The 24,411-nt window shown below is 48.7% G+C and overlaps 1 pseudogene; it reads right to left on the bottom strand.

Annotated features, from left to right (window-relative positions):
• Positions 1-15,827: 15,827 nt before the first annotated feature.
• Positions 15,828-15,911, bottom strand: LOC120093472 (small nucleolar RNA SNORA17; annotated as a pseudogene).
• Positions 15,912-24,411: the final 8,500 nt, after the last annotated feature.

The raw sequence follows: 24,411 nt of genomic DNA, 5'->3' as shown, positions 1-24,411 counted from the left end.
GCTGCCTAGCCTGACACCCTTGAGTTTGATCCCCCCTGTAAGTCATGTAAATCACCATCTTCAGATTGCAGGAATATGCAATCCCAGCATCTCTCCAGCAAGAGGTGGAGACCAGAGAATCCATCACCCAGAAGCTCAAGTACACAGACATGACAAGAAAGCCTCCTACCTCAAAAACAAGGTGGAAGGGAGAATTGACTCCAAAAGCTATCCTCTGACCTCCATGCATGCATCATGGCATGTGCATGCCTGCACTCATACATACATACATACATACATACATACATACACAAATAAATAAGACATCTGGGATGGGTGGGGGAGGTGTACTTACAAAGAGGACCAACAGTCATGGCATAGTGTCTGGTGGGGAAGAGCCACCACTCCCAAATGTGGATAGTGCCTTACAGTGGGCCAGTGGTCAGGATAAAAAGATATCGAAGGAAGCTAGGGTATGCATGCATGAGTATGAACATGAGAACCACCATCATTTGCTGACAGTGGTCTCCAATTTCCCTGGCCTTTCAGTGTGGACTCAATACCAGTTATTAGCCAGGGAGTGTCTAGGCTTTTCTATCCAGTCTGGGTCTGCTGAGGCAGCCAGCTTCTTGGACTGACAGACGCCTGTCTCCAACAGTCAGCCATTTTTTGGCTTACCCAGCTCCATGTCAGAAGCCAGTCTGAGGTGTAAAATATGCACGTGTTCTACTGGTTCTGTTCCTCCAGAGAACCTTGCCCAACACAGCTCCCAAGGGTTAGTCATCAAACTGATACCAGAAAATACCAGACAGGCACCCAGGAGACAGGCAGCACCTCCCTTTCTAGCGTTAGCATTAGCCCAAGGTGTCTGCAATTTTTCCTGCAGTGGGTGCAGCCAAGAACTCCTTAGATTTGTGGCGCTCACGGCGACAGCTACTCAGCTCCCTCAGCATCAACAGAAAAGAGGCAACCACGGGTGTGGTGGGTTGAAAGCTTGCCACTGTCAACGAAGCCAGAGAGAACTCAGTCTCCAGGTTGCAGATCTATGATCTAAGTAGGGGAGAACTGAGAAACTCAAGCAGATAGCACACTTAAGGGGTTTGTGGGGTTTTTTAAAGATTTTTTTCTATTTTATGTATATGAGTACACTGTAGCTGTCTTCAGACACACCAGAAGAAAGCATTAGATCCCATTAAAGATGGTGGTGAGCCACCGTGTGGTTGCTGGGAATTAAACTCAGGACCTCTAGAAGAGCGGTCAGTGCTCTTAACCACTGAGCCATCCCTCCAGCCCCCAACTTGAGGGGTTTTATTTTGTTAGTTGGAAGTTTGCTTAGTTAGTTTTCATGTGTGTGTGTGTGTGTGTGTGTGTGTGTGTGTGTGTGTGTGTTCATGGGGGTGTACTTGTGCACATGCCTGTGGTGACCTGAGGACACCCTAGGGACTCATCCTCAGAAACACCACCATCTCCCTGGAGACAGAGTCTCTCTCTTGCCTGGGGCTTACCAAAATGGCTAGACTGGCTGGCTGGCCAGTAAGGCCCAGGAATCCTCCTGTCTGTCTCCTGTTATAACCACATATTACCATGATCATGGTATAAGAGTTCTGGAAATCGAACTCAGGTCTTCAGCATCCAAAACAAGCACTTGACCCACTGAGCCATCTCCCCATCCTGGTTTTGTTAGTTTTCTGAGGCAAGATCTGGCTGTCTATCCTGGTTCAGCCTCTCCTGCCTCAGCATTGCTTTATTATTTTATTTTAAAAGAGGCTGTCTCCTGCCTCAGCTTCCCAAAGTCTGGGATTACAAGCGTGTACTCTGGGTCCTAACTCTCTCCTAACTGTCTCTCTGTGAACCTTTCCCATCTCTGTCTGACCTGTGTGCAGACATTTCTCCTTCTAGGAACTCTCTGAAGCCCTGGGAACCACTGATGAAAACAGCAAGTGTTTGCTGTGGAGTATAAACCAGGTGTGCCCCATTTCCAGTGGAGGGTTGTAACATCTACTGACATCTACCCTGTGTGGCAGTAAGGGGCTTCCGTCAGCTGGAGACCAACATTGGGGAGAGGGGAAGGCTGGGGAGTTAGACACGTCGCCTTCATGGTAAAACATTGCAAGTTCTGTTTCTCTCCACACATAATGCCTTCTCATAAGTGTACAAATGATGTTCAGACACTGAAACTGGAGGGGTTTGCAGAGAGATGCCATCACTCCTGCCTGGGCCCTCTCTCGTTAAGAAACTCCATTCTCCTGAGAGCCAGTTCTGGCCTCCAGCCTCCCTCTTCCCACCTCCACTGTGCTAGCCCACCCCCTCCATCCACTCAGACTTCTTACCCACATTAGAACCCTGAAACACTTGGCTCATGGGCATCCCGGATGATGGGAGCTTTCCTTTCATTTATTTAAAGCTTGGCTGCCCCCACCAGTCTCCTGAGAGAAGGCATCACCTACTCACAGGGGTGCGTATTCCTCTGAAAGGGCGTGCACTCCAAGACTGTTGCCTTTGAGCCAAGGCTGAAAGCACTTTCTCAGATGTAAGGGCCCAGGGAATGCTACCACGGAAGTGTAATGTTAGCACTGCTGTTACAGTAATATCCAGAGCCCTTTTGGAGGAGTAGATCAAACTGATGTGTCTCTAGCCTGGCTCAAGGCTTCATTCATCACAGCCAGAGCTGGGTACGGGAGAAAGGCTACATTATTCCTGCCTGCAAAGGGACCGAGCCAGTCTCCCTCTGGTTCTATTGATCTAGAACTCATAGGGTTGTGCAAAGAGAGCTCAAGGCACCAAAGAGCAGAACTGTGATGTTTGGCGAGCTGATCTACGAGACCCTTTGACAAAGGTGACTGTATAGAACCAGATGCAGGGACCCGTCTGGCCTCTGGATGCAGAAGAACCAATCAAAGTATGGAGAGTCATGCTGGAAAGTGAGATGGTTCAGTCCGTGAAGAGCTTGTCACACAAGCATGAGGACCCAACATCAATACCCAGAAGCCATGTAAATGCTCTGCACTCCCAGGACTGGGGACTGAAGAGGAGAGGCATAGAGACATGAAGTGACTCCTCCGTACCACTTACATAATGTTACCGAGAAGGTGAGCAAACCTTACGGTGTGGTATTGTTTAAAGCTCATTTTCTTGTGGATAATCAGAAGAAGACTGTGATTTTAATGGAATGCTACAAACCTCATTTTAATTATTGCCAGAACTTAAGTCCTTTAGTGAAATACATATTTATAAACCTTGGCGGGGCATAGATCATTTACCTAATAGAGCAAGGCCGCTCGAATGCTGCTGCCGCTAATCTATCAGGTAAATATCCATTTATAATTGGTTCTTTAATCCTTGGTCTTTCCCCTGATAGGTTGGAACAGCCCAGCAAGACTGCTTCATTCTTCAGGGAAAGTCCGTTATCGTTCATCATAATGTCAATAGAAATATATACATTAAAGCAATTATAGAAATCACAGCCTGAGACAGCGAGAGCTCAGCCAGAGAGAGAGACAGAAACCTAAACCAAACAGCGACTGGGCAAAGAAAGGAGCTGCCACACTCGAGCGCAGCCAGGCAAAGACAAGGGTTTCCGAACAGGACCCTTGCTGTCCCCACAAAAAGAAGGCATGTGCTTTGTAACTCCTAAACCCTGCTCTCACTTCTGTAACCCATAAATCCTGCCATCACTTCTGCCTCCAGCCATAGTCACCCGCCAACACTTCAGTTTGTGACACCAGGTTTCAGGCTCTAAACTGGGCTGACAGTCAGCGTGCATCCACTGAGTAGAGCTGCCTCTTAGACTTCCTTCAGAGCATCTCCTGAGGGATGCCGATGAGGAAATCGGGGTTCACGCTCTGGAGCTTGGTCTCCACTCCCCTCTCCTCTGCTTCTCCACCAAGGCTGGGCAGTCAGACAGAGGCACAGGTACTATGCCTGAGACCAGAATTGTCGCCCCAGCCAACAGTGACCTGGAACAGAGAGCACAGCTCTGCTCCATTCCCCCCTCATCATCTAACTGGCCCCAACTGAGCCTCTTAAGCCTCCATATCGCTTGACTACTCACTGGACACATTCCTTTGTAGATTCCCACCAGTGAGCACAGTGACTACAGATGCTCATGACGAAGTGGGGATCCTGGGACCCTGAAGCTTGCCTCCCCAGACTCCAAAGGATCCTTTCCTTCCAGTATTTCCCCAATTACCTTGAGACACTCCTATGGAACCAGAGGTAGCCATGGTAACCGTGGAAGCCATGACTTGAGACATTGAGAAAGCATCCACTCAGTCAACTCACACACCATGGGGAAGGGGACTGTGGTCAACAGCCATGATCTTTTGGCACAAAAGATGGTTTTCAAGGTCGAAACACCCTAACGCTAGCCATGACTGCTAACTGGCAGTCATAGAAAAGGATGGTCCCAGTCAAAGGCCAGGGAGGCAGAGGGAAGCTGAGAAGAACTGGACGCTATGAGCCTGACCCTGTGGAATGAGCCCTCCGGAAGCATAAAGAGAAAGAGGGAAAAGATGAGACTGGGAAATTATATTCCTATTTCACATGACTGATGGAGCGACTGCCATCACAATGGACTCAGAAGGGTCTCATTTGTGCTTTTCCTTGAGAACTGCTGTCCCAGTGTTGCAGGAGGAGGAAACTGAGGCACAGACAGGCTCTGGAGGACCCAGCCTTCTCATTTCTCACTGCTAACTTCTTTTGCAGTTAAGTCCCTCTGCATAGAAAGAATACAGTAACCCCTCCTCTGTCTGGGCTTAGTAGGAAATGAACTGTCTCACGCCTAGACATTCCAGGTAACTGAATGTATACCTTTGAGCCCCAAAACGCTTTCAGATTTTAATTATTTTAATGGAAACATCTTATCGTTCTTAAAACAGCCTATTCCAAGTGATTAACCCTGTCTCATTGGCACAGGGCCATTAGCACTCACAGTAGCTTTGTGCAACTGTGATGTAACCCAGTGACAGGTCCTTACCACGATGCTTCCCCGCTGCTGGCTGGACACTTTCTACATCACACAGCAGCTCCCATCCATGCCTCCCTACAGACCTGCTTCTCCTGCCCACCACGCAGGCAGAGTGCCTTCTGAAGGTCAAGTGCCCAACTCCTCTCTCTGACAAGAGTGACTGTCAGTCACGCACCGGCTGAACACGGGACCCCACACTCTGCTCCCCTGTCACTCTTAGATGTCCCTGCCATTTCAGTCTCCTTTGCAGTCTGCTCTGATAACACTTGAATAGGTCATTTACTCCCCACCCATTGCTTACTGGTCCCTGGCTCCTGGCCCTACCTCAGCCTGCTCCTTCCTGCCTAGGATTATGGTTATCAGAGCGTGTGCTGAGGATCCTGGGGAGCCTTGGAGGTTCCTGGGGGTCTCCGGATTCCCTTCTCCTGCCTCCTAGGTAGGACGCCTTCCTCCAGGCACAGCATCCAAGGCAACCCATCTAAGCACATGAAGTGAGAAACCCAACAGAGGAGCGTGCTTACCTTCCTGTGAACACAGCACCAAGAGAGCTGCACCAACACAGGAAAGGAGCTGGTGTAACATTGTTTTGCTTTGAAGAAAGAAGAAGTCTTTCCACAGTTTATATGTGTATTATCGTTCACATTCTATACAGTGAGTTTATCGTGAGTCCGTCTAATGGACCTGAGAGTGTATTCATGGTTCCTCTGTTTTCTATCGGAGTAAATATTAACCTCTGTCCTCTACACAACAAAGGGAGTTTGAGGTCTCAGCAGTATTCAGGGGTGGTAGACCTTTCTCCCAGCATGCACCATAAGAGCAAAAGTCTATAACGGTAAAAGGGTGTCCCTCAGACCAAAGACTCTGTGACCTGTCAAATCCAGAATCCAGTTTTTGCACAGCCACCTCCTCTGGGCTGAAGCCCTGGGCTGGGAACTCCCGATGGATGGCTCTCGACATCCTCCCACTGTGTGGCGCTCTCTCGGGTCTCCCTGTACGTTACGCCAAATCTCCTGAAGACTGGAGGAATCTCTGGGGTCTTTTTATTCTTGACCTGCACAAAACCTAGTCCCAAGTATACCAATGGAGTCAAATGAGTGCACATCACACTTGCCCACTCTCACTGTGGCGCCGTCCCTCTGAGTTAGCACGTTATCCCGCTCTCTTACTAGACAAATGGTGCAGAAGTTAAGAGCACTGGATGCTCTTCCAGAGGACCCAGGTTCAGTTCCAAACAGCTCTAACTCCAGTGTCAAGGAGAGACAATGCCGTATTCCAGCCTCCTTTGTCACAAGGCATGGCAGTCATGCACAGGCAAAGCACTCAGACGCATGCATCTGTAATTTCTTGAGGAATAAACCTCATGCTAATATCTAAGGACTGGATGATGCTGAGGTCTGACAGGCTGTGTGTAGACTGGAGAACAAGCATCCCCTCCCCAGCTCCTTGCCACAGTGAGCCGGGACTGTCCCTTCCACGCGTCCTCCCACAAAACTGCATGAATCCACTAGTGGAGCCGGAACCCCCATGATCCAATCAAGAGGAACATTCAAGCCACCACTGTGAGTGACATTGGGCTCCCTGGTACTAGAGATAGTGAAGCACCGGTCAGATATGACTGCCGTGAGCCAGCTGCGTTGAGCATCAGTCGGCTACCACACTCCCCTCGGGGTCTTCTCTGCCTCCCTTCTTCAAAGTTAAAGACCTTGGTGGTTACACGGAGCCTACAGGATAATCTTCCTAATTCAAGGTCAGTTGATTGGCAACCTAAATTCTACCTGTGCCTTAATTTCGCCTGTGTCATATAAAGTAACTGGCTCTTAGGTCCCAAGGATGAAGATGTGGACATTTTGGGGGGACCCTCACTCAGCAATCACAGGAAGATCATACCAAGGAAGATGGGCCACTGTTGTGACCAAACTCTTAGAACCTTAGAATTAGGAAGTATTTGGAAGAGTGTGGTAATGTAGGCTACCCTACCGAGTCCAAGGATGCTCTCAACAGAGCCTAATGAACCGTTATGGTGTTTGCTTAGAAGACCGCAGCACCAGCAGAAAGACAGATGGTGCTTGTGGGATTTCAGATGAAACGTCTGCTGGGAATTAAACTCGAGGTTTTGTTGGGACTAATTGTGGACTAATTGAGTTGATGAAGGAACTTTCCAGATAGCATAGCTAGCATTCAGGCAATAGCATAATTATTGCTAGCTGCTTTTAGCCAAGTTTACAGTGAGAACTGAAATGAAAATATCAAAAAGAAATTTTAATGCGTGGGGGCATTTCTTTAGGTGACCCTGTGTGAGCAGGGTGTTCTAGAGGTTTTCTCTTTTAAAAAGAAGATTTATTTTATGCATATGAGTACACCTCAGCCACCAGACAAAGTCATTGGATCCCATTACAGATGGTTGTGAGCTGGGGATTGAACTCAGGACATCTGGAAGAGCAGTTAGTGCTCTTAAGCAACCACTGAGCCATCTCTCCAGCCCTGAGGTTTTCTCTTTTTAAATGGGTTCACGGCCTTATATCCCGGAGCTAGCAGGGGGAATGAAGTCAACTTCTCATCATCCCAGTCATGTTGGATGCTGGAGATGCCAGAAATAGAAAAGGTCCATTGAAGAAGGCCACAGGGGTGGTAGAGATTGCTCAAGAGGGAAGCTGTGTGGGCTGCAAGGAGCATCCATAGAGACGAGCCTGCCCAAGCCCTTCCGAGTTCATACAATGAGGCCATGTGCCTGAGACACTAGCAATTTTTTTTCTTTTTTCTTTTTTTTTTTCTTTTTTCTTTTTTTTTTTTTTTTCTTTTTTCTTTTTTTCGGAGCTGGGGACCGAACCCAGGGCCTTGTGCTCACTAGGCAAGCGCTCTACCGCTGAGCTAAATCCCCAACCCCGACACTAGCAAATTTAATTTAACATCTGCCCTGCTGTTTTTGGATCTTGCTCTGGTCATGGTCCTCCTTCTATAACCATCTTTCCCCTTGGAATTGGCATGTTGCCTCTAGGCTGGTGGATGTTGGGAACACAATAGAGACACTGAACTTACCCTTTAAGTCATGTTGGAACTTTTAAGGCTTAAGGACCCTTAGAGTGGAACTAAATACATTTTCACAATTAGCCTTCTTCGGACCAGAATACGGCACTACATTAGAGTAATATGTGTTGGGTGTCAGTTTGACAAGGTTGGGCTTCTAAGGGCTTAATCTTCACTGACCGCTTGAAAAGATTTCAAATCACCTATGAGATCTAGGCACACCACTGGGAACTTTTAGAGCACATTCTCTGAGAGGGGAGGGCCCATCTTAAATCTGTGTCACCATCCTGCGAGCTAGAGGACTGTCCTGTGACTTTCACCTGTTTAAAGTGGAAGGAGAAGAAAGCCAGAGAACTCCAGCATTTCTGTCCTGTCCTTCCTGTCCACAGAAGCAGGTCCCCAAGGTCCCCTCACACCATGACACACCGGAGTAAACCTCTCCTCCCTCAAGACATGTCTCCCACATACGTAGCCACTGTGACAAGAAAGTGACAAGGCTTCCTAGTTTCTGTCTCACATTTGCAGATTAAAATTTAGTCGCGATATTTACAATGGTCCTTTTTGCCTGTGCTGTGAACACTGGCATAAATCCCTGGCTAGCTAGGTAGTCCATGATTTGGACATTGTGGGGCTGTCCACGAAGCACAGCAGCGGCTTTGGATGACAGCAATAAAGGGACAAGCACCTCAGTAAGTTAATAAAACTTTACGTGGACACTGAAATCTGAACGCCCTGCAGCTTTCAAACCCCGTGACATTTCTTACTTCTTATTTCCTTTCTACCAGTTCAAAAAAGAAAACACTCTCTTTAGGTCACAGGTGGGCCATAGTCATTTGTCACCAGGGCTTTGGTTTGGTGGCCCCTCTGAATTAACAGAAGGCAAAATGCCCACAGCACCTTTATCTCATAAGTGTCTCTACATGAGGGCCTCTCACTAAATGTGTAATGGCTCTCACCATGGGCTGCATGCTAAAACATCGCCGGAAGGCTGTAATAATAATTAATAATACTAATGCCAGTAGTAGCCCATCAGGGTGAGTTACACCAGACCCTCTAAAAAGGGCGCATGGGCAGTCATGAAGCGCTCTCTCTCTCTCTCTCTCTCTCTCTCTCTCTCTCTCTCTCTCTCTCTCTCTCTCTCTCTCAGTGATAGATGTTCCCTTAATCACAGTCATATCAGCTCAGCTCTACCAAGCCCTGTGACTGGGCCGGCTAGGTTGGAGGCTCCCAGGGCCTCCCAAAAGCTACATGAGCAGGAAAGAAGATGTGCTTTTGCTCCCCAGTCTTGGGGGGGGGGTCCCCAAGCACTCTGCAAATGAGCAGACTGTGAGCTCCCCTCATGGGGACACTTAGGACTCATTGCCAACTCCCTGGAAGCTCAAACAGTGCATAGGTCTGCAGAGTCTGTGGACCAAAGGGTCAGTCAGACTAGAATCTGACCTTAAGCCTTCTCAGGGTCAGGGCTCTCTTGGATTCATGCTCTGAACTCTCCAGGGTCCAGCATGAGAAACTTCGGCTCTGTAAGTCCTTCCCCTGCTTCGACCTGCAGCCAAGGCTGCCAAGAACAGAAGTCCAATCCCACCCAGGTTCTGCCCTTGGTTCCTTCCCCTCTTGCCTTCCTTTGTGGATTCCAACGTGGTGGCAGGGAGAAGACAGTCTTAGCATTTGTTAATACCCACTTGACCCACAAAGGAAAATTCGCCAGCATCATCGTGCAGCTCCTCATTTAAAAACCATTAGACCGTTCCGCTTGGCAGACCAGATCTAAATATTCTTAAAGGGGTGGTTTAATTTAATGATTACCTTAACAAGCCCCCTTTTAAAATGATGATCCGCCAAATTCGGGGGATTTGTTTTGGAATCTGATCCAGTAAGTAGCTTTGTGCAGAGAGGAGCGGAACGGAATCTGATCTGGTTCAGAACTCGGGTGGAAATCATGGAAATTACCTTGCATATTTAATCACCGGAGAAACATGAGTACAAAATGCTTCCCAGAGATTACCTTAGGGGGAAAAAAACAAAACTGGAGCTTCCCCTCTAGCATGCCAAGTGCTGCCTTGGGGGGGGGGATTGTTTGGAGGTTCGAGAAAGGGCGTTTCAGGCCTCAGCCTACCCTGCGGTTGTCTCCGGACACTTTTTTAAACAGAGGTAGAAAAGAAGGAGGAGGGGCTGGGGATTTAGCTCAGTGGTAGAGCGCTTACCTAGGAAGCGCAAGGCCCTGGGTTCGGTCCCCAGCTCCGAAAAAAAGAAGCAAAAAAAAAAAAAAAAAAAAAAAAAAGAAGAAGAAGAAGATTCCATCGCTCTGCCCAGCCTGCAGCCAGTCATTAGGCCTTACAATGGTGAACTGGTGGGCAGGACACCCTCCCCGGACCCCGTGCTAGTCCCCTCCTCTGGAACTTGGCGGAATGTGCAGCCTTCCCTAGGCTTGCTCTATGCCCCCGACACCACACACCTTGACAGAGAAAGCACCCCAATTCTGTGCCCCCTCATTGATTCTTTCTTTCTACTGCACACCGTGGATCAAGTATTAACAGTGACACTTCGGACCCTCATAGGAGGAAGCTGAGGTTTGCCCTGCCTGAGCTTTCATGGACACTGAGACTAGAGCCTGGCTTGGGAAATATTTGAGCGGCGGAAGAGTGAAATTGTTCCCCTTCCCTGCCACTTGTGGGGATCTCGAGTGTATGCATCTGACAACACAAAAGAATTGGGTACAGGGTCCGGGTGTGGTGACACATACCTTTAACCTCAGCACTCAGGAGGCAGGAGCAGCCAGATACCTGTAAGTTGGAAGCTAGCCTGGTCTACATAGAGAGTTCAGGACCACATAGTGGAACCCTGACTAAAATAAACAAACAAGCAAGCAAACAAAGAAATGAAAAACAGGCACTGTTGCCCCTGGACTTTAGGGTAGAAGGATTGCGTTTGGCCCAAGTGATGTTGCTTGGACGGGTCTCGGACTCACCTTTCTGCAGCTCCGCCTCACAAATATAAAACGGGACCACATGTATTCCACAGTTATTGTGAGGGCGTAGGGCATTGCAGGGAGCAGGGCAAACGGCAGGAATCCATGCCGTGTCTCAATTGGTGTGATAGGTAACTCAGGATGTCAGTTTAATCCAGCCACGAGATGCCCAGGCAACTGCTCATTTACCTCACTCCAAGACACTTCACTCTCGTGTCCCTCTCCTGGGTGACCTAGTGCCTCCCAACCGGCTGAGGGCCTGACTAGAACACAAGGAAACAGAATTAATTTAGGACTAGATGAGCTGGGGCCTCAGCCTAGATCGTTAACACCGCAGCTCTCCTGAGCTAGGGCAACAATGCCAGCTCCCCTGGGTCTTAAGCTTGGGCACAGAGGCAGTCCTGAGTGACACATAAGCTGTCGGTGGGGACGGTCACCATCATGGCTTATTGGAGTTTCCCTCCTGCTCCGTACCATCCTGGGTAGGTGTGGGCTGGGTTCTGAAGGGATCAGGAAATAGCAGGGCAAAGCTTGACAGAAGAAAGTGCTGAGAGCCACCCAGGTTCCAGCGGCTGGGATGGTGCCCCTGTGCATCCAGCAAGGTGGGCCTCTGTGTGCGTGGGCCCTGTGTGCGCATGCGCACTCCTCAGAGGTGTGAACGCATGCGGTAGCTGCCCACCTGACAGGATGAGTGCGGATGTGTGTAGGTGTTGGTGTGTTCCCAGAAGAGATAGCAGAGGCAAGATAGCCAAACTGAGTGAGTGTGAGAGCACGGCCCGAGGCACACACACACACACACACACACACACACACACACACACGAGCGTGTATGCAGCTGCTTCTGATGTCCACCTTGTGTTTTCCTTGAAGCTTCTCAAAGGTCGTGATTTGGCTGTCCAGAGGAATGGCGACCTTTCTTGCCCACACACACCAAACAGGTCGTCTTCTTTTATTCTTTATGAGGAGCTGAGGACGGGTTTGAGCAGCATGGCAATTTATCAATCAATCTCAAAGGAGAAGGGGACCCCTCTGCATAATTTTACACCCAGCATCCAATGCGACCTTGGGCTGTGCATTGAACTGAGACAGCCAGGAAGGAGTTTTGCAGACATGTCAAGCCCACACCTCCTCCTAGCACCCAGACATCTCTACTCCAATGTACCATCAGACATGCCAAGGAAGCTGTGCCTAGAGCGGAGAGCCTCGTGCTCCTAAATCAATGATTCTCAACTTGTGGCTCCCAATCCACACAGGGGCTGCATATCAGATAGCCTGCAGGTAAGATACTTACACTGTGATACAAAACAGTAGCAAATTGTACTTGGGAAGTAGCAATGAAATAATGTCATGGTTGGGCGTCACCACAACACGAGGAACTGTATCAAAGGTCACAGCTTTAGGAAGGTTGAGAACCACCAGAACTCTTTCTCACTCCTAGGCAGCCTGCTTCTTCAGTTCCCTCCAACCCTAAGCTTCTCCAGGCCTGACTGGGCTATGGCTGCTTCCGGCACACCGGCCATAATAATATTCCTTTGTTCTCCCTTAGAATCCATTCAGTCATCCAATACAGAAGTGCTTCAAATCTGGCATGGCTCTGCCCAGGGGCAAGCAAGGATGGAGTCCAATAGCATGGGCCAGTCCCCACCTTGGGGACGTCTGACATATCTGAACCTCCCTCTGTCTTCCCAGGTTGGCTCAGGTAGCTGCCTTTTACTTAAGTAGCCATCCCTGAGCTTTCGTGAAGAACCACTGATCCTTTTCCTCCTTCTCTGCACTCACTCTGCACATCGTTCCACACTGGAGTCACCTTCTCCGGACTGTCCCCCTCTCTGCCTCGTTCTGCTACACTAAACCACTCAGTCTTGCTCACCTGCAGACCCCAGCCCCATGCACAGAGCGCCTGGCTCCTAACAGACCCTGAAAATGTTTGCACACCTGCTAGAACCGTCAGTCTCAGCCAGAGAAAAGGCAAGGTGCTTTTCTCTGCATACGCAATGTCATCGTTATCGATTAATTAATTATTGTTGCCATAGCAACCTTCCGCTTTCTTTGGGCATTTATAGCTGTTACTTCATTCTCCTAACAACTCTATGAAGCAGGTGGATTCTCCCCAGCTAGCCGAGGGTCAGAGAGGTTTACCAACCCCTCCAAGGTCACACAGCTAGAAGGAGACAGTGATTGGTCTGAAGCCATGCTCACTACTGGCCTTTTCCAGCCTCCCTACACAGCAAGTTTTACATTTCTGTTTCACCCTTAACAGTTATCTCAGGGCTCTAGACAGGGACCCTGGGCCGGCCTCTTTCTTGACCAGCTTAAGAGCCCTTCCCTGAAGAACCCCCTTACCCCTAGAACTAGCCACTTTGGGGAGTGACTTTGCCTGAGGCTGAATTATGGAAATCAGCTGTCAATTATCCCGGGTGGCTGCGTAAAAGAATTACCGCAACAGTCACGGAGAAAAGAAAACTTCGTTCTCACCACCTACCAGTAAAAGCTAATTCAGAATAACTCCATTTAACAGTTATTTTATGCTGAAATACCGAATACCTCAGGGAGTCTTTTAGGGATTTTATAGTCTCTTTATTTATAAATGATTCATGCTGCATTTTCAGAAAAACCTACAATTAGTGTGGGTAGCATAGAAGCTCCTTGGGGAAAGGTAAAAAAAAAAAAGAAAGAAAAGAAAAAGAAAGGAGAAAAAGAAATAGAAAGGAAAAACAAGAAAAGGAGAGAAAGAAAGAAAGAAAGAAAGAAAGAAAGAAAGAAAGAAAGAAAGAAAGAAAGAAAAAGAAAATGGGTGTGAGGTCCTGCTCATTCCCACCCCACCTCTCCACCCCACCCCATCCCCCCACCCCCAGACTGCCGGCTGCCTTTGTTTTTCCAGCGGCCTAGAGTGAGGTGGAGCAAGGAGGCCAGGGTATTTCCTCTAACCTTCTGACGCATGCTCCTTTGACAGTATTTGTTCAGTTGTACATCAGCCCACGAGAGTCTTTTAAGGCGCGTGACACTTCGGCACGTGCTCCCAGGCCTGAGGAAGTTTAAAGAGCTCAGAGCCGCTCCTCACTAAACTTCACCTCAGCACGGAAAGGAGCCTCGTGAGGCATCTGTGGTCTGGGCAGCAGGGGTCATCCCTGGAGCCAAGGATTATGGAGCAAAGGAAAGACATAGACTCCAGATCTAGAACCATCTAAGAGAGCGCTTAGACCAGATAGGCTCAAGGTTCCCTGCTGGAGGAGGGGAAGGGGACAGCGGGGGGGGGGGGGGGGGGGGGGGAGCAGGGTGTGGGAGGGGCATGGTAGGGGAGGGAGAAGTGGGGCAGGGAGGAGAGCCAGTCACCTGTGGGGCCTTGTCACTCCCTCATTCCCTGCATGGTTTGGTTTGGTTTGGTTTGGTTTTTTAACTCTTATTGGTTCTTTGTGAATTTCCCATCATGCACCTCAATCCCACGCCTCTCTCCCTCCCCCTCCCCCATCCTCCCCTTCCCTTCATACCCATCCTCCACCCTTACAACCTCCCCTCCAACAGAGAAAAAAAAAATCTCGCTAATGAAACTGTAGTGTGTTCGTGTGTCCCACAGTATAGCCTTTTGTCCATCTTTCTTTGCTTGCAAATGTTCATGGCATGACTTGTCAGCTGGTGTGAGGCCTTTGGTTTCTGCTGTTCTATCCATACTGGAACCTCACTGGCATCCCCTTCCTCTCAGATAGCCTGTTGTTCTGTGTCATGGAGATCCTGTAGTTTTGGATATATAGGACCCAGCAGTTCATCAATGGGGTAGATGTTGTGGTGGGCCAATTCAGAGCCCTGGGCCTAGGCCTGAGACCTATCTGAGTTGGTCAGCGCACAGGCCCTCCCACTCTCACACCCTCAGGCTGGCTGAACTGCAAACCCCGCCATGAGGGACAGCTCTATTGTGCTGCCCAGGCAAGGTACAGGGCCCCTCTCCAAAGTGCTGCTGCTGGTGAAGGACAGGTCCAACTCTCCTGCTCCCATGACCCCAAGGGCCAATTCTCCCACCTACCATAGGTGCTGAGGGACAAGGGAAGGGGAGGGTGTCTCTCCCTAGCCCATGACACCTCATGGGAGACAAGTGGTTGAACCAGCTCTCTCAGGCAGTGTGCAAGGCCCACTCTCCCAAGTACTGCCATTAGAGGTGGGGTCAGCCCTCCTGCTCTCCCGCCTCCAGAGCCAGCTCTCCCATGAGTCCCAGGTTGGGGTGGGGCCAGTTCTGGACAGTCCTCAGATATCAACCTGTCCCCAAGTGGCAGCTCAGACTAGGAACATCTGTCTGGTCTCTGGTGGTGACAGACCCCTGCTGGTCAGAGCCATGGATCCAGACATGACCCCCAATGGCAGCACAGGCCAGGACCCCACCATGGTCCCAGGTAGCATCACTGGGTACTCACATCACTACCCTCGAATCTCCAGTTCTGCCTCTCTTCGTTGTGCCCAAATCCTTCTGTTTCTCTTTCTCTCTCATTTCTCCACCATTTAGTTGCTCCTCTCAGAGGTGCCCAGGGTCTCTGAGTGTCTAGGGACATCTCAGGAGAGGTCTCAGAATGCTGTGCCTCTGGGCAGGGATCATCTCTGGCAATGTCTGCCCCTCCAGGCCTGTCTAGTCTGGTGGTCATCTCAGGCTAGCTGTCTGCCCCAGCCCCATGGCACCCATCTGGTGGTTGTCTGAAGTTCACCCAGTCTGCCCGAGTGCCTTGTGAGGGTCGTCTGTCTTGGGTCCTGCCCAGGGCCTCGGGTCCAAGGTGGGGTTTCTCTAGTCTTCCCATCCTGGGAGCCTGTTCAGGCTTGCCTAGCACCAGACTGCTGGTCATCTCAGACAAGTTTCCTGGCAGGGCCCGCTGATGCCCAACTGGGGGTCATCCAGGCTCACTTTTTTCGGGGAATGTTAGACTACTATTCAGAGGTTCTTAGGTCAGACAGCTGAGCATAGACAGCCTCTCCCACTCTGCCACCTCCAGGGGAAATCATTGTTTGGTCTTTTGGGGCATCTCCCCTGTGTCATGTGTGATAGTTTCTGGATCCAGGAGAGTCTGGTCTAATGGAAAGATGATCACAGACAGCCCCACAGCAGACAATGGGACAGAGTTCACACACGGGAAACTGAGATAACCAAAGGGTGCCGCAGTCTCAGGAGAAACGATGTCTAAGCAGAAAGGTGAGGGTGAACAGACCAGAGAGTCCCAAGCACATGCATAGCCATTGATAGCTCAGTGCAATGGAAGCCAGGCTGGCCTGGGTCAGCACCTTGTCCAGATGCAGGACCGAACCAGGAGGCAGGAAGGTGGTCAGAGAACCTGAGGTCATCCACAAAATGGTCATTTCAACAGGAATTTTTACCAAGAGTGAGGGACTGACCTTCCACACAGTCCGTGATTACCCCTGCGGATGGCCCAGAAGGGGCACATATGACTCAGAGACAGAAATAAGATTATTAGTTGGGTCACTGACTAAAGACCTCAGGACTTCTGAGCATTTTGAGCTGTGTGATCATCCCCATTGGCAGAGCAGTTTATTCATGTGTGATGTCGTGGGTGGTCATGGGAGGGAGGGCAGGGTTCCTGGTTTTTAGCTTAATAGAAAGTAAATAAAGTGGATCTCATACTCATGAGAAGAAGCTCAAGAACAAGAAGAACGAGAAGAACATGAAGATAATGATGATAATGATGATGGAGACAAACAAGAAGAGGAGGAGGAAAAGGAGGAAGAGGAAGGGGAGGAGGAAGGGGGAGGGGAAGAAGGGGAAGGGGAAGAAGGGGGAAGAGGAGGAGGAGGAGGAGGAGGAAGAAGAAGAAGAAGAAGAGGGAGGGGAAGGGGAAGGAGAAGGAGAAGGAGAAGGGGGAGAAGGGGAAGGGGGAGAAGGGGAAGGGGAAGAAGGGGAAGGGGAGAAAGGGAAGGGGGAGAAGGGGAAGGGGGAGAAGGGGAAGGGGGAAGGGGGAAAAGGAGGAGGGGGAAGGAGGAAGAAGAGGAGGAGGAAGAAGAGGAAGGAGAAATGAAAAGACACCTCACCAAGAATATACAACCGACCAATGAGAGGCTGCAAAGAGACCCCATGTGCTGTGTGAGCAGGGTACATGAGTTTAAACAGCGAGCTTTCGTACTCCAACTACAACTGTAACAGAAACTCGGCATCCACAACAACAAACACCAGAGACGGTGGAGATCACAGAGACCCACTCGCTGTCACTTCAAGTCAGAAGAGAGGAGTCACTGGGGAAGACCGTTTGGAGTGTTCTTACACAACTGACAATACTCGGAACCATATGTGTTCATGCTCTTTGGAATTTCCTCGATGGAACTGAAAATTTATGACTGCCCAAAATCCCGTGTTTATAGCAGTTTTTTTTTCATTACTGCCACATTGTGGAAGCCACTAAAACGCCCTTAGTGAATGAATGGGTAAGTAAAATGTGGCACTCTCAAACAATGGGCTTTTATTCAGTGTTAAAAGGAAATGAGTCATCAAAAGCAGAAAAGTCATGGCAGCATTTTAAATCCATGTTGTTGAATGAAGGGAGCCAATAGGAAAAGACAACTTCTACAGACACAGATCACTGTGCATTGGCCTAAAACCCTCCAAGTGTGCCTCGGAGGAAGTGCGTCCTGAGGCAGAAACCACGGGCTCCAGGTGAGAATGTGTAGTGAATTTTTCGCAGGTTGTACCTATGGACCTTTCTGGAAGGTGATGTCAATAATGGAAGAGGCTGTGCCTAGGTAGAAGCCAGGGGCATGTAGAAAGAAATCTTTATTTTCCTATACAGATACTGTAAGGGGTACATGTCAGACGGACTGTAACCCTAAACCTCATCTAATGAGAAGAGCCTGTTTCAATAATTAGCAGAAGGCTTAAATCGATCCCTCCCTCAAGATTCAAAAAGACACCAAACGAGCTCTAGGAGAGGTGGCAGACAGTGCTAGTCACTAGGGAAATGTAATTCAACACAGCCTGGAGATGTCACCGCACACCTGTCTGGATGGCCCCAGGAAAAGCAGGAAAAGGGTAACACCAAGTGCTGGCAAGGGTTTGGACCAACTGGGACTTCCCTCTATTGCTGGTGGGAATTTAAAATGGTACCCTGGGTGCTGGAGAGATGGCTTAGAGCATTGGCCAAAGGAGCTCGTGACCACCTGTAGTTCCAGGGGATCCCACGCCCTCCTCTGGCCCCAGAAGGCACTATAGACACATGATACACAAATATACATGCAGGCACACATAAGATAAGAATAAATCATTAAGTGGTATTCTGAAGAAGAGCAGGCGGCATCTTAAGATTCTTACGAGGTAAAGCAGGCATTCGCCTTACTATGCAATCACTAAATGTTTACCCAAACGGAATGTGAGCCTAGCCAGCTTCCTGTACGTTCTATAGGGGAATGTTTACAGCTGCTGATGACCACCAAACACTAGCAATGGCCCAAGTTTCTCACCTGGGAGACAAAGAAGCAACAAACTGTGTTATGTCTGTATATTGGAATATTACTCATCAATGAAAATGAAAGAATCCTAATATTCATAAGAACAGACATGAATGTCAAACTCATCGAAGCCAAGCGCAGGGCTCTCTAGGAAGCCAGCTAGACAACATTCTCATACAGGCAGGGCTATGAGGACAAGAGGCTCATCAGAGGCTATTAGGGACTGGCAGGAGGGTGCAAGGGAAGACAGATTCGACCTCATAGGGCATGGGAAAATGTTGTCCCTTCGTGAACCCTCTTCACCTCTCCGTGTGGCAGTGTCACACCACAGTACGATTTGTCAGTACACCTAGAGCTGCCAATCACCAGTGAGCATGGATCCTGCCTCGGCAATCACACTTCGACACTGAAAGAGAGAAGGAAACGAGGTCATTAGAAAAGCTATTTTTTTTTAATCCTTAAGAATATGTAAAACGCGGCTTTCACGGGAAACCTGTTTTTTTTTTTTTTTAAAAAAAAAAGGGAGATAAATAGAAAGAAGTGAAGGACTCTTTGAACGCAAGTCCCTTTCATTCTTAATAGTAGAATCCATATTGCCAGGAACGATAATATCTGTAGAGATCAAAAACCACATCAAGATGATGTTGCGCTTAATTTTTTATAAGGCGGAGAGGTCCCCGTGTTCATCTGGCACCTCTCCGAGCATGCAAAGTGACAGGTACTACGGGCACCTTGCCGTCCTTAATTACAAGGAAGCAGAGCACCTGCCTGGGCCAACTCTCCCCTCCTTGCGTTCCAAGTTTGTTCCCCAAACTTCTTTGTCAGAGAGCCGCCCAGGGCTGAAGTTGCCTCCCCTCCACCTCCGTCCCCCTCCCCCAAAATAAACTCATAGTTGGGTCGCTCGAGCGTGCGACACAACAGCCAACGCCAACCGCCTGACTTCTTCCCACCTAAACTGACAGAGCCTGATGGTTATTTATTTATTTACTTACTAATAATTTATAGGCTGTCTCCTCCTGGAGAGAATGTGAGTGACTTGCTGGATCTCTTGGCATCGTCTCCAAAACACATGAGCATCTCGGGGAAGCAAACAACCACTGGAGAAGTGGCCTTTGGTTTCGTTCCAGGTTCTGCGGAGTCACGAGGCCCTGTTTAATGAGCCCATTACTGCAGACTATGAATAATGGAGTGTCCAACCTGGCTGTTGCGCTAAAGGGGGGTGTCACATAGACACCCCCTCCGCAAGGCTGTCTATGGAGGTACGGGGAAGGAAGCCACTGGTTAATTGGCTCAAGGACTTGACACGTTGATAAAACTGGAACTTTTTTTTTTTTTTTTTGCCTAAAAAGTCAATAAGCCATGAACTTAGCAGCCATTGAGTGGTATCTCTGGACCAAGTGCTTTACCTGACGCCTGCTCTTCAACATTTAGCAGGCAGGTAGTGGGACTCCAAGAGAACAGAACACGCTCAGAGAGGGTGTGCAACTCCCCGAGGATCACAGAGCTGATAAGAGTTCGAGTTCTATGGCAATCCACGTCTTCCTAAATCCAAAGTCTGTACTTCCCTGCTTTCTCTGAACCTTGAGATCTGGGCCCAGGCTACAAGTGTGGCACCCGGTTCTCTGGGTTATCGCTGTCACAGTGACAGCCCCTGCCCAGCTGCAGACCCCACTCTGTGAAATGTCATACTGCCTGTTACAAGTGACAGCAAGTTCAGTTTCAAACTGGAACAAGCAGGCTGAATCAAGACAGAGGAACAGAGGAGCTTGGATCCAAGGGTCCCCTGAACAGGCCCTCCCCTATAGTGCTGCTTCTTTGGATGGGTAGGGACCCAGAAACGGGCTCATCTCTACGGGATGTGACACATGTCCTATGTAACCAGATGGCACAGCCTCCAAACTTACTTCTGGAAACCAGGCTTCCCAGAAGGCGGCTGGCATACCCATTCATAAACCAGAGGGCTGAGAATGGCCACTGATGAGTAGGAGAAAGCCAGTCAATGTCTTCAGATCCAGTTCTGTCCCTTGGACCCCAGTGAATTATTTAGTTCTCTGCTTGCTGTCACAAAGAACCTGACACAAGTCACTTCAGGAAGAGCTCAGAGTTTGAGTTCACAGTCCATTGGCATGAGGAAGGCATGGCGGCGGGATCGTGGGCACTGGTCATAAAACCTCAGAGGGCCAAAGCCAGACCCTGTGATGCACTACCTCCTGCAGGGCTCCGCCTCCTAAACCTTCCAAAATGGCACCACACACTGGGAACCAAGTGTTCAAGCACGAGAGCTTATGCAGGACAATTCACATTCAAACCACAGCACTAGGAAGAGAGCCTGGCCGGCCTTCTTTTGGAATTCACAAGGGGCTTCTACTGTGAGACTATAACACAAGAGAGTACAGTAGCAGGCTTGTTGGTGAGTCTTAAGTGGTCTGCCACATTCTCACAGTATAGTTGAATGCAGAAGACTCCATGTGGCCCTAGAAGCTGGCAACACCACAGGAAGAAAAGCTTTCAGTCACCAAATCACTTCAGGATGGGCTATGTCACTGATGAGTTAAATTAAGCCACTCAAATGTTGGGGCTGTAACCACAGCTGGCACTGACAATCCTAACGAATCTGCATTGTTCAGAAAATGGTGTGGAAGTCAGCCACAATAGCCTGTGTTGGTGATTTCCCATTGGTGATGAGGGTAAGAATAGGGTCTCCCATGTCCCCTCCCGGGGAGGGGACAGAATGGAGGTGTCAATAAAACAGGTTTGTAGATTTACACGAGTCTTCAAGTGACCTCGGATAAGTCACTTCCAGACTCTGGGCCTCAGTTTCCCTGAGGAGAGCATGATACATCAGCCCTCTCCAGATTCTGACTTCCAGTCAGACAGCGTGTCTCAAGCGGTTTGGGGACGGTTTAATTGTCAACCTGATCCAACTTAGAATCACCTGGGAAGAGAGTCTCAATGAGAGATTGTGGTGAGAATTTTGGTTTCTTTAAAAACACAGAAAGTTTATGTGAATATGTTTTCCATTTAATCCCAGGTATAGGATATGGGGCTACTTCAGATGGTCTACAGCAGCTGACTTTGATTTGTCTCGTGCTCTGTTGGGGACGTGATTCTGCCAGCTAAAGACTGTTGATGTTTGGAATTCTGGGGACTCTTGACAGGGTATAAAATACCAGAACCCCAAGAGGGTGTGGTGGCGGCTGCTGCTCCTGCCGCCGCCGCCCCCAATGATGATGATGGCAGCGGTGGTAGTGGTGGTGGTGATGATGATGATGTTTTTCTAGACTTCTGGATGCTGCTTGACGATATCCTGACAACAAAGATTGGACTTGCCGAAGGCACTCAACACACCTAATCAGCAGAAAATAGTCTCAAGAGACCTATGCCCCCTTTCCCCTCTAACTTTTTCCTCACCTACCTAGTATTGGGGGGTGGGGAGAAATTAGGGTGGAGAAGAGTGGCAGATATAATAACCCAATAAAGTAGCCGAGAAGTATGGGTACAAGAGATTGTCTAAACCAGCTTAGACCAACCATTGCCTTCATTGACACGGGAAGACCCAGCCTGAAACCACTCCCCTGGCTTACATGGTGGGCTGTAGAGGAGCAGAGAATGCTTGCTGAGTACCAAGCATGCACCCATAAACATCTCTTAGCTCTCAACTATAGTGACTGCGCGTACATGAGCTCCTTCTTTTGAGACTATACCTAGGAGCCCCAGGCTGTTGACCGGGCAAACTTCTATGCAGATCCCCTACGCCAGGTGACTTTCCACTCTCAAAAAATCGCTGTAGTGTATTTGCTCTAATTTCTACAGAGCATGAATCCCCACATGTGAGCCAAGTACCCAGTCCCACTTGGATCCTCTAATTACTCAGCCACATCCATTACATCACCTTGCGTCCACATCCACAATCTTTATTGTTAATAATATCACTGTAATATTTGTCCACTGTGCAACAGCCTTCCACCTAAGAGGGAAATCTCTGTAGGGTGTACTCCTACCGACCAGAAGCTACTCACACAGCAGCAGCATGGGGGCAAAGTGCCAGGCTACAATTAGCACCCATTATCTCTTTAACCATGCCCAGGATCCTGCCTTAAAGAAGTGTACACTGATGCTTGAGGAAGCCACATTACCTGCTGATTAGCTGTCTGTCTATGACAAAATGCCTGAGGCCAGCAACCTAGGAGGAAAAATTCATTTGAGCTCACAGTTTTGAAAGTTTCGGTGTATAGCTGGACCAGTGACCCTAACTCAAAACAGCAGCAACGAAAAACAGTTTGGATGCTATGGGAAACACGAAAGAATTTTCTCCAAAGATCAAAAGTGGAACTACGGTGTGGCCTAGCCATCTCATTTCTGAGATAAATCCAAAAGCACAAGGTCAAGATCTAGAGGCGCCTGCCTGCCATGGGTATTGTGCTGCCATTCAAGATGGCCACCAGGGGAACAATGTCAATGGCCAGAAGAAAGAAGAAAGACAATGTCATACACACACATGGAGGAGTATTATTCAGCTTGTAAAAAGAAGGAAGCCCCTGGGGGTTACATCGATGAGCCATGGGAACACGGCACTGAGTGGCTAAGCCCATCACTAAAGTGCAAACATTTTATGTCTCGACTTCAGTGAGCATCTAAAATAGCCAATATCATAAATGCAAAATATAGAGCAGTGGCTGCTCTGGGAAGGGGAGGGGGAATAGCTGCTGATCAATGGACTCCACGTTCTGCAAGACGTGTGAGTCTCAGAGATCTGCTAAGCAGCGCTGTGTGTAGAGAGCAATACAGCACAACTCACTGAAAATTGAGCTTCTGTCGTTTTAACCTACGCTTCTAAATCACGAACTCTTCGTTCTTTCAGCCAAAGTCATGACTAAGCCACCCTCCCTCTGAGCTGGCATCTGTGCCCACAGACCTTCTGTGTCTCATACCTACAGAATAAGGAGCTCCAGGCTGCAAAGGAACATTGATGTGTGTGTTCCTTTACCTGATGTGTGTGTTCTGTTACCGGTCAGTTGAACAAGGATGCACACAAACACTAAAGTACCCTTTCAGTAAAACAGAGTTCATAAAATATATTCTTATATATTTATATAAAGATGCATATGCTAGTATATAGTTCTATAAATATGTGTTATATAGGATATAAATATTATATATGTATACAATATATATGCAGGAAGTTGTGATGTAATCCCAGCATTCAGGAGGTCTCTAGGATCTAGGCCAGTTTGGGGAATATGGTAAGACCTCGTCAGGAACAAAGGAAGGGGAGCAGGAAGGGAGGGACAGAGGGAGGGAGGAAAGAATAGAAGGAGGGAGGGAGGGAGAAGGAAAAGAAAGAGAAAGAAAGAATAAGGAAGAAAGAAAGGAAGGAAAATTAAAGAAAGGAAGGAAGGAGGGAAGGGGAGGAGGGAGGGAAGAAAGGAGAAGAAAAAGAGAAAAGAAGAAAAAGGAAGGAAGGAAAAGGAAAGAAAAAGAAAGAAGGAAGGGAGGGAAGAAAGAATAGAGGAAGGGAGGGAGAATAAAAAGAAAGAAAGAAGGAAGGAAGGAAAAGGAAAAAAGGAAGGAAGAAAGAGAAGGGAAGGGAAGGAGAGAGGGAAGAAGGGAGAAGAAAAAGAAAAAGAAAGAAAAGGGAAGGAAGGAAAAGGAAAGGAAGGAAGGAAAAGGAAAAGGAAAGAAAGAAAGAGGGAAGGGAGGGAGAGAGGGGGAGAGAGGAAGGGATCTAAATGGCGTTTCTATTTGCTGGACCTCAGAATATATAAAAGCCAAAGCAAAGGAAAAAAAGGTAGCTTCTAGCTGGAAACAGGGAGAAGAAAAGTCTGACCACAGACTCATCTTATACCATTTGTCCCCACAAACGTAGCTTTCAAACTCTGTCCTGTTTTTCCATGGCCAGACCACTCACGCCACCCCTCATGTACCTGAGGGATCTCTGCATCTTGAAGCTGGCTAAGCAGCCTGGTTAATGCCGTGATCTTGAGGAGCTCACCATCTGAAGCTGCCGTGGGCAGTAGACAGGAAAACTACCGGTGAACACTGTAGCTCCAAA

Source organism: Rattus norvegicus, chromosome 6, assembly GCF_021556685.1.
Source record: "Rattus norvegicus strain SHRSP/BbbUtx chromosome 6, alternate assembly SHRSP_T2T, whole genome shotgun sequence".
Taxonomy (NCBI): Eukaryota; Metazoa; Chordata; class Mammalia; order Rodentia; family Muridae; genus Rattus; species Rattus norvegicus.
This window is presented reverse-complemented; position numbering and strand designations above follow the sequence as displayed.